The 12536-nt window shown below is 41.0% G+C and overlaps 1 long non-coding RNA gene across 1 annotated transcript; it reads left to right on the forward strand.

Annotated features, from left to right (window-relative positions):
• The first annotated feature begins 3294 nt into the window (after nucleotides 1–3294).
• LOC127356478 (uncharacterized) lies at nucleotides 3295–6229 on the forward strand. Its single transcript, XR_007881993.1, has 3 exons — nucleotides 3295–3528; nucleotides 3832–3951; nucleotides 4126–6229. It is a non-coding gene; the product is annotated as an uncharacterized LOC127356478 (long non-coding RNA).
• The last annotated feature ends 6307 nt before the right edge of the window (nucleotides 6230–12536 follow it).

Consider the following 12536-nt stretch of genomic DNA (forward strand, 5'->3'; position numbering starts at 1 on the left):
ATAAAGCAGGGTTGAGGGGATTACTTTAGAAATGTAATCCGATACAATTACTAATTGCCTATTAAAAAATGTGGTCAATAACCTAATCCAGGTATCATAATGGTAAAGTAACGTAACTTGATTACTTTCCATTGCTTTTGGATTGCCCCGACACCAAATATACAAAAGACAAGATAAAAAAAAACACAATAAGAAGTATTTATTAAAGTGTATTCTATAAAACAACAGAACATTGTAACCTTGGAAAAGAAAATCTGGAAACCAAGATTTGTAGCATTAAACGTGTGTCCCATGCTCAGTGTATGTTTAAAGAAAAACTGATGTATTTTAAATTTGTAATCCTACTAAATAACAGTTACTAAAAACGTAATCTGATTATGTCTTTTTTCTGTAACTGTAATGGATTACAGTAACCTTTATTTTGTATCCTGATTACATAACTTAGTTACATGTAATCTGTTATTCCACAACCTTGCTAGATAGACAGAAATAACAATAAGTTACAGACAAACACAAAAATCTCCCAAACATTAAAAAGGAATGCCACAACATAATCAGAGGTAACAACAACATTTTCAAATGAGACTAGTACACCACAAATACCAACCAAAGCACCAGCAGGGACCAGTTTTTACCTAAGACAAGACAAATGGAAAAATGGAAATGGAAAATGGAAATATACCAAAACTAGTGCCTATATTTTAAAGGGAGAAATGTGTTTTGTGTTTTGATTAATAACTGATTATTTCCCACAAAGTATTTGCCACCTTCTCACCTAAGTAGAATAAAGGAAAAGTTATATGCTGCTGTTCATTTTGTGTTGTTTTTTATGTAAGGAAGCAGAGAATGGTGACCAATACCTCTACTGAGGACCTTGTTGTTTTCTTTTAACTGTATTCAAAGTTCCTTAAAGCACCACTGGATGGCTCTAGTTAACAAACAGCTACAGAAAACGTGTTGATGCGCCACTGGCTGCCCCAGTGTAAGCTACACTGCCCATGACAGGTGTTTTGTAAAATCTTTCTAATAAGACATGTTGTCTGAGTGGCCAAAATGTTGAAACAGATCAACTCTTTAGTGTACAATTGGCATTTTGTAATTTAATATGTGACACCCTCTGTGATATAATGATCCAGTTAGTCTTTTTTCTTGGACCCAGATTGTCTTGAGCATTATCAAATGGCCTCACACTGACCAGTTCACACTGTTTTGTGATTCACAGGTTTGAAAAACCTTAGCAGGTTTCTGTCAGAAGGCCTCTCTTTCATATTATTAACATGCTGTCACACACGTAGTCCCTTTTCTCTGTAATCTGCATATCTCCCAGTCCACACGTCTCTTTCCTGTCACAGTCACAAATCAAACTATAACAACCAATCACAAAAACACTGCCCACTGCTTCCTGTTTGCTTTGGCAAACCAAACTAGTGACTGTGAACCACAGTCCAGTGTGCTCATTGAACACCTGCATGAGATGAAATATCTGCTAGTCTTCCGGTCCTTCCCATTCAAAACCAGTCTGGTCACAACACCCTCTTACATCTGGCTTTACCATATTTGTCTGGCCAGAGTTCCTGTTTTTCTAGATGGTTTTCTGCCAGAGGAATGCACATGTTTACCCGCTCTCCTCCCCAAGTCATAACTCACCTACACTAACTCCTGTTATCGCTCTCTAGTTAATGATGGTTGGACTTTGATTATGTTTTTTTTTTTATTACATTCAACTGTTTGTACATGTCTCTCTTGTTCTGATACCACCACCCAGATGAGGTTAAATTGGCATGTCCAGTCCTATAAGAGCCCAGACAGGGGCTCTCAAGTTGTGTAACCCCGAACTGAATTAAGACACCTGGGAGGAAGTGAGGTTCATGACTCGGATCGGGGCTCAGCAGAGAAGTTAGTCACCCGCTGAGGGATAGGTCAGGGCTGACTAATGCTTGAGTGGAAGGAGGTGTGGTACAGGGGCTCTGGCTCGAGCGGGGGCTGACTATTTTTGGACAGCTCCTCTTCCTCCACACTAATTCCTCTTTTCACCCGTTCTCTCTTTCCTTATTCCCCAGATGTGTTTCCTTCCTGAAAGTCAAAAGGCTTTACTTCTCCTCTTTTCCAACCCCACACTGACGCACTTGCATCCCTCTTGGGGGAACTAGAAGGGTGGAGGTGGGAGGGCCGGCAGCTAAGATTGAGTAATTATTCCTTTTTTTGAAGCTTGTGGTTTTCTTGTTTGGAAAAAAAATGAGGATACTTCCTTATTTTTGAAATTCTTTGAGTGCAAAGTGCAAACTATCTGCTGCATCTTACACTTGTAGTTTTGTGAAATTATTCTGACTAGTAGATACACATTTTTAGAAATATTTTTTTTACAAAATACTTCACTCAGATATGTTTTTTGCTTATTGTTCACTTTGGTGTTTAAGCTTCACTGTGCAGAATGACATCTGTGCAGTTTTTAGGTTGTTTTCACATTCAGCTGTTGGAGGAGGGAAGTTACTAAACCTCAGTTTAAAATGTGCATACGAGCATCATTTTATTACATCAAAACTAGTTTGGAAGTCAATCATGATCCAATACTTCAACTTGATCAAGGTTTATGTTGTTTGTCTTATGTTGACATTAAATAGGACTAAATAACAATCAAAAAATCATATTTCATATTTTTAGGCAATATTTAGGCCCAAGAATTTAGTCAAATTGAACTGAAATGTTGAATTCAAATCTTGAATCCTGGAGCACAAGACCCTACGTGACATAGAGAGCACAGAGAAAAGCAGAAATGCAGAAAATGTGAAACAACTAAAAGTGTTATAACTTTGGCAGAAAATAGTGTGTTAATGTAGAATCACTTCTAGTAAGAAGTTGAGTTTTCGGGACCTTTTTGAATTCCAAATTGAAAAACCATATCAGACAGAAATTATTCTACCAAGCAGAGCATTTTCATATGCCTCAAAACATGTCTGAAAGGGGAAGTACTTTTGTCCTCTATGTCCTAATTTTCAGGTCACAGTTCAACAATAAAGTTCACCAACCAACTGTAAAAACCTAATGCCTCAAAAGGTCCCCACATGCCTGCATTCAAATGAATGCTGTGGTGTGGAGAGACAAAGAAATACTGCACCTTTAAATGAAAGAATGCCAACAATGTGCGGCTGTGCCCAGGCATTTGGAGCTGGAATGTGTTGGAAAGCTGGCAGTGGTTTATTTTCCCCTGCAGCTTTCCCAGGTGTTACAGCAAAAGGAAAACAACAAAACCACGGAACAGAGATGGACAGGACATGAATAAAAGAAGAGGGCGTGTAGTTGTAGGTGACAAACACCCGGGAGTCTGATCAGAAAGCCCCTTTCTAGACATGAGGTCACCCATATGGGTACGTGCTGTCAAGACATGTAAACCAGAGGAGGGAAAAAGTGAGATTCACGGCCCTGCCTCCTCCCTCGCTCTGGAACCACAGCCTTTATTAAGGGCAAGCAGTCAATAATAACCTCACCTCTAGGACCTGCCAGGGAGTGTCCATTTTGAAATACAGGCATGTGAGTACACACAGGTTGTTGACCCATAGAAAGGGTGTCTGCCTCTAAAAACTAGTTCTGAAATCCCAGTTGAATTATTATAGCACGTGTTGAACACATTTCTCCAGCAGAATATACAGCCAGTTAGTATGGCTCCTCTTGGTGACTCAGTGATTGTCTGTGACACTTAAGAACAGCAAAGTTCTACTCATGTTATGTAACAGGCACTGAGTGACCCTCATACTTATTGATCTAAATCTTAACATGACTCATGGCAGCAGCAGCAGAAACTGCAGCAGTCAAACCCTTCTCTGTTCTTTTCAGGCTTGACCCACTGAAACATCAAACCAGAAGCCCAGGAGGAAGAGGAGGAGGAGGAGGGATCAGCTGTGATGTGGGAGCAGGCACCCCCAACACAATCCATCATTGTTATCTGCAAAACAGGTGTGCTCTGTTTGCTTTTACTTTCACTGCACAATTAAGTTTTGATTTACTCCTTGTTTGTGTTTTTGATACGCCCTCTCTCTCTCTCTCTTTCTCTCTCTCCCTCTCTCCATGTCCCGCTTTCTGTTTCGATGCCTCACCCTCCCTATCTCCCTCCCTTGCACACACAAACAGGCAGCACATGGCCAGCGCAAGTGAGTCAGAGTGGTCTGGTAACGAGTGCCTCTTCACAGGGAGAGTCCCTCCATGTGTCCTTGTGATTAGGGCCAATCCCCTTCAGTGAATCAGGTGCACTATTCCTCTAGGCAACGTGAGACTCGTTGGTTCATTTGTCTCCAGGTCCACAATAAATATTAGCTCATGTCAGATAATACCAACTCCTTAAAGGTTTTCATCTTAAACTTCACGAAAACCAACAGATTGCAGTTGTAGTTTCATTTCTGTTGTTTTGACACAGTTTTGACATGAGACTTGTGTATCTAAAAATAAAAATATTGTGTAAGTTGTATTCTAGGAGACATTGGAGCTCTGGAGGATGCAATTACTTGGATATCTCTCTGACATGGGCTCACAGACAGTATGTAGAGAGGGTCGACCTGCCCAGAAGCAACAAGCGCTGTGCCTGCTACACACAATATGATGAGATAGACAGTTGACAAATTAAATTAAAACATTTATATGACTATCAAAAAGTCAAGGTTAGATTTCTTACATAGATTACAAAATCACTTAGGACACATTTAAGGACCAATGTGAAGGATTTAGTGGCACCTAGTGGTGAAGTTTCAGACTGAACACCAAAAACTAACTGAACACCACTCACATCAGTAACTGACGACCTGGAAATGATAACGGGCTTTGAAGTGTGTAAGAGAAACTACACTGGTCGTAAACTCGTAAAACTAGAGCCAGAGTTTGGTTTGTCCATAAAGGGCTACTGTGGAAACATGGTGGTTCAACATGGTGGGCTCCGTAGAAGAAGACCATTTAAAGTAACGTAATGATTCTTATATTCAGGTGATTACACACTAATGAAAACATACCTATGAATATTATATTCCATTTCTGCCGATACAGCCTCATAAATGTTGCAAACTGAACCTTTAATGCATGAACACATATTGGTTGTAGCTATTTCACTAGCTATAGTTTTGCTTTTTAAATGCTAATCTCAGCATAATAGATATATAATAAAAACTAGATGGATAGTATCCTATAATAGCCTATTCAGTCCAATGCAAATTGCTCGCCTGACACATTCACCCAAATTTTTCTAGCTTATGCAGCCCACTGAATATGCGCAGTAGTGTTTCTCCTGGTGGTCCTGATCGCACATTCCCCTTTGGCCCATAGACTTTACATTGTGATGACATCATGGATTTTGCTTTTCTCAACTCGAGAAAAGTTTTACGAATATTAAACCTCCATGGATCAAAAATTCATAAGATAAAGAGTCATAACTGACCTTGTTTGAGGAGTCCTGTCAGTTTTACAGACATCTCTTTTATAACAGTGGTCTTTGAGGATTACTGCTGAGCAGCACTGCCCGATCCAGTTGTATGATGTATCTGCGATCAGCATGCTCACATGTTGACAATGACAAAGCTAACATGACGAAAATGTTTTCCTATCTGTCTTAGTTGAGTGTGTTAGCATGCTAATATTTGGTACTAAACACAAGGTACAACTGAGGCTGATGAAAATAGTTTTGCAGGTATTTAGTCATAAACCAAAGTATTGGACACATTTAAATTTGTTCATCTTGCAGGGTACATCAATGTCTGTATCAAATCTTATGGGAATAGTTGAGACCTTTCACTCAAAGCCACAAATGTGAACCTTGTGGTGGAGCTACAGGAAAAAGTGAAGGGATCAACAAAGTCAGTAGAATTAATCCTCTGGGTACCATGAATGTCTGTACCAAATTTTGAGCCAATATACATAATAGGTGTCATCATATTTTACAAATAAGCCACAAAAAAGTGTCAAACTTCTGCCGGCACAAGAAGTAAGAACAAAAGTCAGTGGGATTAATTCTGGTGTCTGTACAAAATGTCATAACAATCCATCCATAGAGATAGCATGGTTGAAAATAAATGATATGACAATGCTATTTACTGTAATGAAACATCATTTATTTAAACACAGAAAGGTTATTTAGAATAATTAGGTATGAAGTATTACATTTACAAATAGCTATGGATTGTTAAAAGCTGGATTCCTTCTCCAAATTGAGGGTCTATATTGTGAAATAAACTTGCATTTTCCACTGGAAGAACTTCTGCTTTACTCATTTATTATACACCAGTTGTTTATACTGTATTAGGCCTGCTAATATGTGTTTGTTTTTTTTATTGCCATATAACAGAAGCAGATCATATTGCTGTCATCAGTATATAATATCTGCAAATATCACCTCTTTAAGTGTGGCTTAAAGCAGTTTGAATATGGTATTATTTAGTGGTCATGAATGCAATAATTAGCGTGGAGACCTAATAACAGGTTTGTGGCATAGTGCTTAAGCCTGCTCCTCCTCGCACATGTTCACAAACCAGCAAACACACCTCATACACCCACGATCAACTGCAACAATAGCGGAACGTGCAGTACGCTCCACCTCGTGGACACAAGCCAGGTATAGCTTTCCTCCACCCTGTTTGCCTTTTCAGATACAGTCCACACACCCATAACCAGAATATTGTCTCCTGCTGCATGTGTAACAGGACTCGGTGGCGTGGTCTTACTGGTGGTGGCTGACCGGATTGACGCTGACAGGGTGTGTGGTTAACAAGAATGGACCTGCTAGAGGGCCTGTTATCCCAGTAAATTGAGCCATCAGTGTCAAAATTGCAGAAAATGAGTGAAGGCTAATGGAGTCGTAACTGTAAGGTTTCTCTGCCTGTGTGTTGATCTGTGGATGTGAGTACTGTGTAGGGTTAAAGATATAGGTCTACACAATTTCAAGTCCCGTCTTAAAACAAAACCTACATGCCCATTTGTATGTGGAAAGAGTATTGGGTCCCTGCTTTTGTTCCTTCTCTCCCTACTGGCCCTGAAAAATCTGTTTCTAATGCAAAATCCACAGTCCTCCTTCTGTGTTATCAGTCTGAATGAGAAAAACCTCAGAGTCTTTAGTTTTGGAATCATGTTAGGAAAGTATTTCTTTATAGCCAGTATGACATTAGGAATGCTCACAGTAATCAGAAAGTCTTTCAGTGCAGATTTGCACATGCAAGTGTTTCAGACACGTGAAAGAATGTGAACCTAATCTTTAATAGCCACCAGACGCCACCGTTCTTGACCGTTTGCTGGGTGTGATACTAGAGTCTAATGAGTTGTCAACACATGCCAAAAAAGTCAACCACACCTTCAACCTTGCACAACTTCCCTATTCTTCTGGTCCGCGTACTCTCAAACACACCCAAACAATCTTCGCCCTTTAGTCCCTCGCTCAGTCTTCTGCAGTCAGCCCAGCTTAATTGATGCCCTTCCCTAACAGCCTAAATTACACAGCTGGGCTTTGAGGGCAGAGAGTGGGTTGTCAACAAGTGTGGCCTGAGTGAAGCCACGGCCCTTCACCCAGAGTGACACTCCACCTGACTCAGCAGCACACAGGCACTGTTTACTGGACCTGTCCACCGCAATCAACACGCCTGCATCTGTCCTGACTGTAATTCTACTGTTAACCTCAACTCTGCCAAGAGAGGAGAGACTCGGGCAGGGGGAGGCTCATCTCCTTCCCTCCCTCCCTCCCTCCCTCCTTCTTTTGTCCTTCCTCATCCACATCAGAGTGCATCCAGTCAGACACGCAAGCAGCACATTAGGCCCACACACACACACACACACACACACACACACACACACACACACACACACACAGGCACCCACAGGAAGCATCTGCATAAATTAGAGAATGTTAAATTGAATTGCATTTCATTTCACTGGCTGCACATAATGCACATCAAATCAAATTAAAATTCAATATTCCAATTACAGACAAAGTTAAAATGAAAATGAAAGATGTATTTAGGGCTGAATATATTTCACAGTGTTACAAAGCAGAAAAATAAAACTGAGTGCACACATTTGCATTTATATTTTCTTACTGTGTTTGCATGGTTTAGGCAAACATACTCTGCACTATATGTTTTATTTATTTTGTATTTAGAATAACTGCCTTCTTACTGTCTATATGATTATATGCATGCATGCAATCTGCTGGTTGCCCACTTGTTGCTCCCCCATCTGTCTTTAGCACTGTCAGCATAAAGCTAGTGTGGACTGTCTAACTGAGACTGATGCATTCAGACATCCCCCTATAGTGACTGATCTGGACACAGGTAAACTAACTGTCCCCTCGGCTCCTCAGCAGTGATGGAAGGGCTGCTCTGCTGACTGACACGCCATGAGACACAATGAGCTGATGACCTGTAAGAGTGAAAGCTGCTGACACCACATGTTGTCTCATTTCTTAAGAATCCATCATCCAGCGTAAAGCTACGTTGAGCTTGTCTTTGTCTCTGATCTCTGTTTAGCAAAAACCCAGCCGGTGATGGAAAAGCTGAGTCGGACTTTGAGCCAAAATTCAAAGCCTCTCTGAAGTAGCGATGGCTATCACAAGGTCAACACACATTAAAAGGTATGTAGCTGTCACACACTGCTGCTACAAAGGGATATATACACAAAGATGAAGTGATAGCACCTGTGGTTTGGAGATAATTACAGGAGAGTGAATAGAGGTTCAGTTTAAAAGGTGTTTGAAAAGGGAGTTGTCATATAGGATTAGAGCCTTGTTGAAGCGATAACTCCCATGACCTTTCAACTCTGTAGGGTCAGCCAGAAGTCCCCCCAGCACAGGGCCTGCAGCACTGCTCTCCCTAACCACAGAAAGCCAGATGAGATCACTCCCACTCTCAGTTACACCTCTGTTACTGTTATCTGTGGGTGACTTTCCTAATAATCCTGGACTTGTGAGAAGTTCAAAAGTTTAGTATAAAAGTCAAAGATTTATTCCAGTTTGTAATACAAAACCTTTTTTTTCTATGCATAAAGGAATCGAAATTGTTTTTTTATTGCATTGACTGCTAAGTTCTGCTAAATTATTAATGTGTATCATCAGTTTCTGGTTATACAAGTGTTCATTATTAAATGATTAAAACTCTTGATTTCCCTTTTTAACAAGCTGGTTTTCAATTTAAATGTGCATTTTCCCTCCTTTTCACTTTTCCTAATGATTTTATTTGATACCGTAAACAAGGTTACACATGCCAATTACCAAGCTAGCGAACTAGCGAGGCTGGGTTTACTCAGCATCAAAGTGAAGTGTTAGTGGTGTGACCACAGAGAACGTCTGTTTCTTTTTGTTCTTGAGAGTTGTCTGTCCTTCTCTGAGGAACATCTTTAGACTCTCTTGACTTGAGTAATAATTTAAGCTCACAACCCCGCCCAGCTAGTTTGGCAGCTAGATAGCTAGCATGTACAGCCTTGTTAGGCCAAAAGGAAAAGATTATTTTATGTGTCTTTGTAGGAGCTAGTTAGTTGACTTTGACATTGTTGCTGCAAGAGGCAAGAGCTAACTTGTACTGGCTAAATCTAGTGCTTAAGAGGCAGGAGACTGATTGGCTGAAAGGTGAGAGGGTGGAGACGACGCATGGTCATGAAAAGTGACATTATGAAAATAAAAAGTTATATTAAATAAATGATGTTACTGAATAAAAAACAGACTACTGAACACCTTAAAATCTGCTGGTTCAACATAAAGCCAAGACCCACCCTGACATCATTATGACATCACATGAAACGGCTGCTCAGCTGCTTAAATGTACAGAGGTCAAAGGTCATTGGGAGTAAGTGGATGGCCAGAGCAAGATCAAGATATTTATGCAACCACTTGTTATCACGTGACTGACACTCCACACTCGGGCTACATCACCTGGGCCAGTTTCATTTGCTGAAGAAGACCATGAGCTGAGGTTCACAAAGCTAGAAAGGGGACCTTGAGTTGACATTATTTGGTCACATACTATATGAACATTATAAACTGCACACAGGTCTACTTTGGATTACATTACATTGCTGAGGTGTTTCTTGTATTGTGTCCCAATCTGGCACACAGCATACAAACTACTTACATGTAGGTTAAATGCCATAAAAGCCACATTTAACTACTTTGTCAGTAGCTTGTTTGTGCCCTTAGGGCTCCTGGAATATCTTTCAATAGTACACAGGCCAAAAAATAAACAGCTTATGAAATTCTTCAAGTGGCTTAAAACAGTGTATATTAAAATCTCTTTAGGAAACATAAAACTAAGCGGCTCATTTGAATTGATCCTCTAATCCCTTTCAGATTAACAGAGAATTAATTTGGAAGTTGGCAAATCCCAGCCTCACCACTGAAATGACTGGTATAAAAGATCTGGTTATGATGCAGAACAAAGGCTTATCTGTTTCACAAGTGAGTACTCCATCTATTCATGCCCTCCCCCACACTGCTAACAAACTTTCAAATGTCCGCCTCACATAATTAAACCCGTTTGGCCCCCACGGAGAGGGATAAAACAATCCCACAGACAAACATTAACCCAGGGCCTGACCCTGTAGCTTGTCAAGAAGATGAACGTCTGAGACTGGAGGAAAAAAAAAAAAACAGCATTCCACTTCCCGTAAACCAGTAAGGGGGAGGGAGGGGGATTTTGGGAAGTTTGGTGAGTCATCACTTTTTCTTTTCTACCGGCGCTCCCCCCTTTGGCATCGCAACGCGGAGCCTGAATACCTTCACGGCAGATTGCCCTGTCATGCCTTCAATAGGCCCTCTTAAGATCTGACAAGTGTCTCATATTGAGCGTTGCTGCCAGAGTCGCAGCTGTCTGCGCGGCTGTCACCGTCATAAGCCGTCTTTGTTGGTGCACACTTTGAAACCTGAGGAGAGATAACAAGTTAAGACTTACAGCATGAATAAAAAATAAGCATGCAATGACATGAACCGCTGTGGCTCAAAGCCTCAGTTTGTCACTCAGGTTTGTTCTTGTGAGTGTGCATGTGTTAAACAGTTTCTGTGATCAGGTCAAATACAGTGGGTGAGATGAGTCAGTGGATATCTGCTACCATGCTGAGAATTTATTACTCGCTAACTTCATCTTCTGTGACAATAACATGCTGACGAAGGCTTGTAAAATGATGACAGGGCTCAAATATAGGAGCTTTTACAGCAGTTTTAGGAGCACCCCATAATGGAAAGTGCTTAAATTCTCATAGAGAAAAAAACCACACATTTTATTGCTCCACTTTCTTCTTCTATTTTTATGTCAGCTCTTTTGTGTGACCACTCATTCGTCCTTAAGGCATCCTGTTCCACTAACTGATCATGGACATCATTTTGCGGTTAGGGACTCTCCCCAGAGGGCCCCCTCCTGCACGCCGCACAATAACACCCTCAAACCTTCTATTAGGGGCCATTTAGCTCCTGGGGCCAGAGCCTCTCTCTCTCTCCACTGTTCAGTGCTACACACACAGGATATTTATCACTCTTTAATGACAGACTCCATAAAGGATGATGTCACCGGCCGCAACACAACAACGTACAACAAAAGGGCGGCCGTCCCTCTCTACTCTCAGTCCGACCACGGTGACCTCACTTGAGTGGTGGGCCTCAGTCTTGTTGGGCTCTTTGTGCCAGTGTGGCCGTCGTGGTATGTGGCACATGAGGCCCCAGTGCTGCTGCTGCTGCTGCTGCTGCTGACTAAGAGTGAGTAATCAAAACAGTCGCAGAAACGGGCCTGCTTCACAAAGATGGTTGTTACCATTAAAATGTCATCGAGCACTTGATATAAGGCAGTGTTTTGCTCTTGTGGACAAGCGTCTCTCGCCTTTGTCAGCTGTGGCAGACTGTCGGCCTGTTTGTGTTGTGTCTGTTGTGTCTTAGTTAAAAGCAGTACATGCAAACAGTGAAATATGCGTGTGTGTATGTGTGTGTGTGCTCCATGTAGGCTAGTTTGGATGTGACATATAGGCCTTATTGGCTTTGTGTCACCTGTCAGGCTCCATTTGGAAAAGTGCCAGTTGTTGTCGGGAGACGTTCGTCCATCATCAGTCATAAACACGCATTGTATTCACAACAACAGCTTGCGCGGTGCCCCTGTTTTACCTCCCCTTCCAGTGTATGTGCTTAATTGATTTTACAATAAACAGACATTAAAAAATCCCCTTTTGAACACAAATCTAATCTTAAATATCACTGAAAGTGAAAAATGAGATTTATTTCAGTGGAAAATTCTAAAAATAACTTTCTTTCGCTTTCTATGTCTGTCTCTAGTCCACACAGGCCCGTTACCGCACACACATACACAAACACACACACACACTTATGTGCACACATTAAAAAGCCTGTATTAAGTTAAGAGCACGAATCATGTCCCACAGCAATTACACACAAGCTTCTTTCAGTTTCCAGTAAAGGTAAATAACTTCAACAGCATTTCTCTGAATGTGTTCCCATGTGCATAAACACACATATTTAACTAATGTACTCATCAAAGACCTTCCGTTTGAAATATAAAAAAACCCCAACAACCTCTACCGTGATTTAT

Source organism: Dicentrarchus labrax, unplaced genomic scaffold, assembly GCF_905237075.1.
Source record: "Dicentrarchus labrax unplaced genomic scaffold, dlabrax2021, whole genome shotgun sequence".
Lineage (NCBI taxonomy): Eukaryota > Metazoa > Chordata > Actinopteri > Moronidae > Dicentrarchus > Dicentrarchus labrax.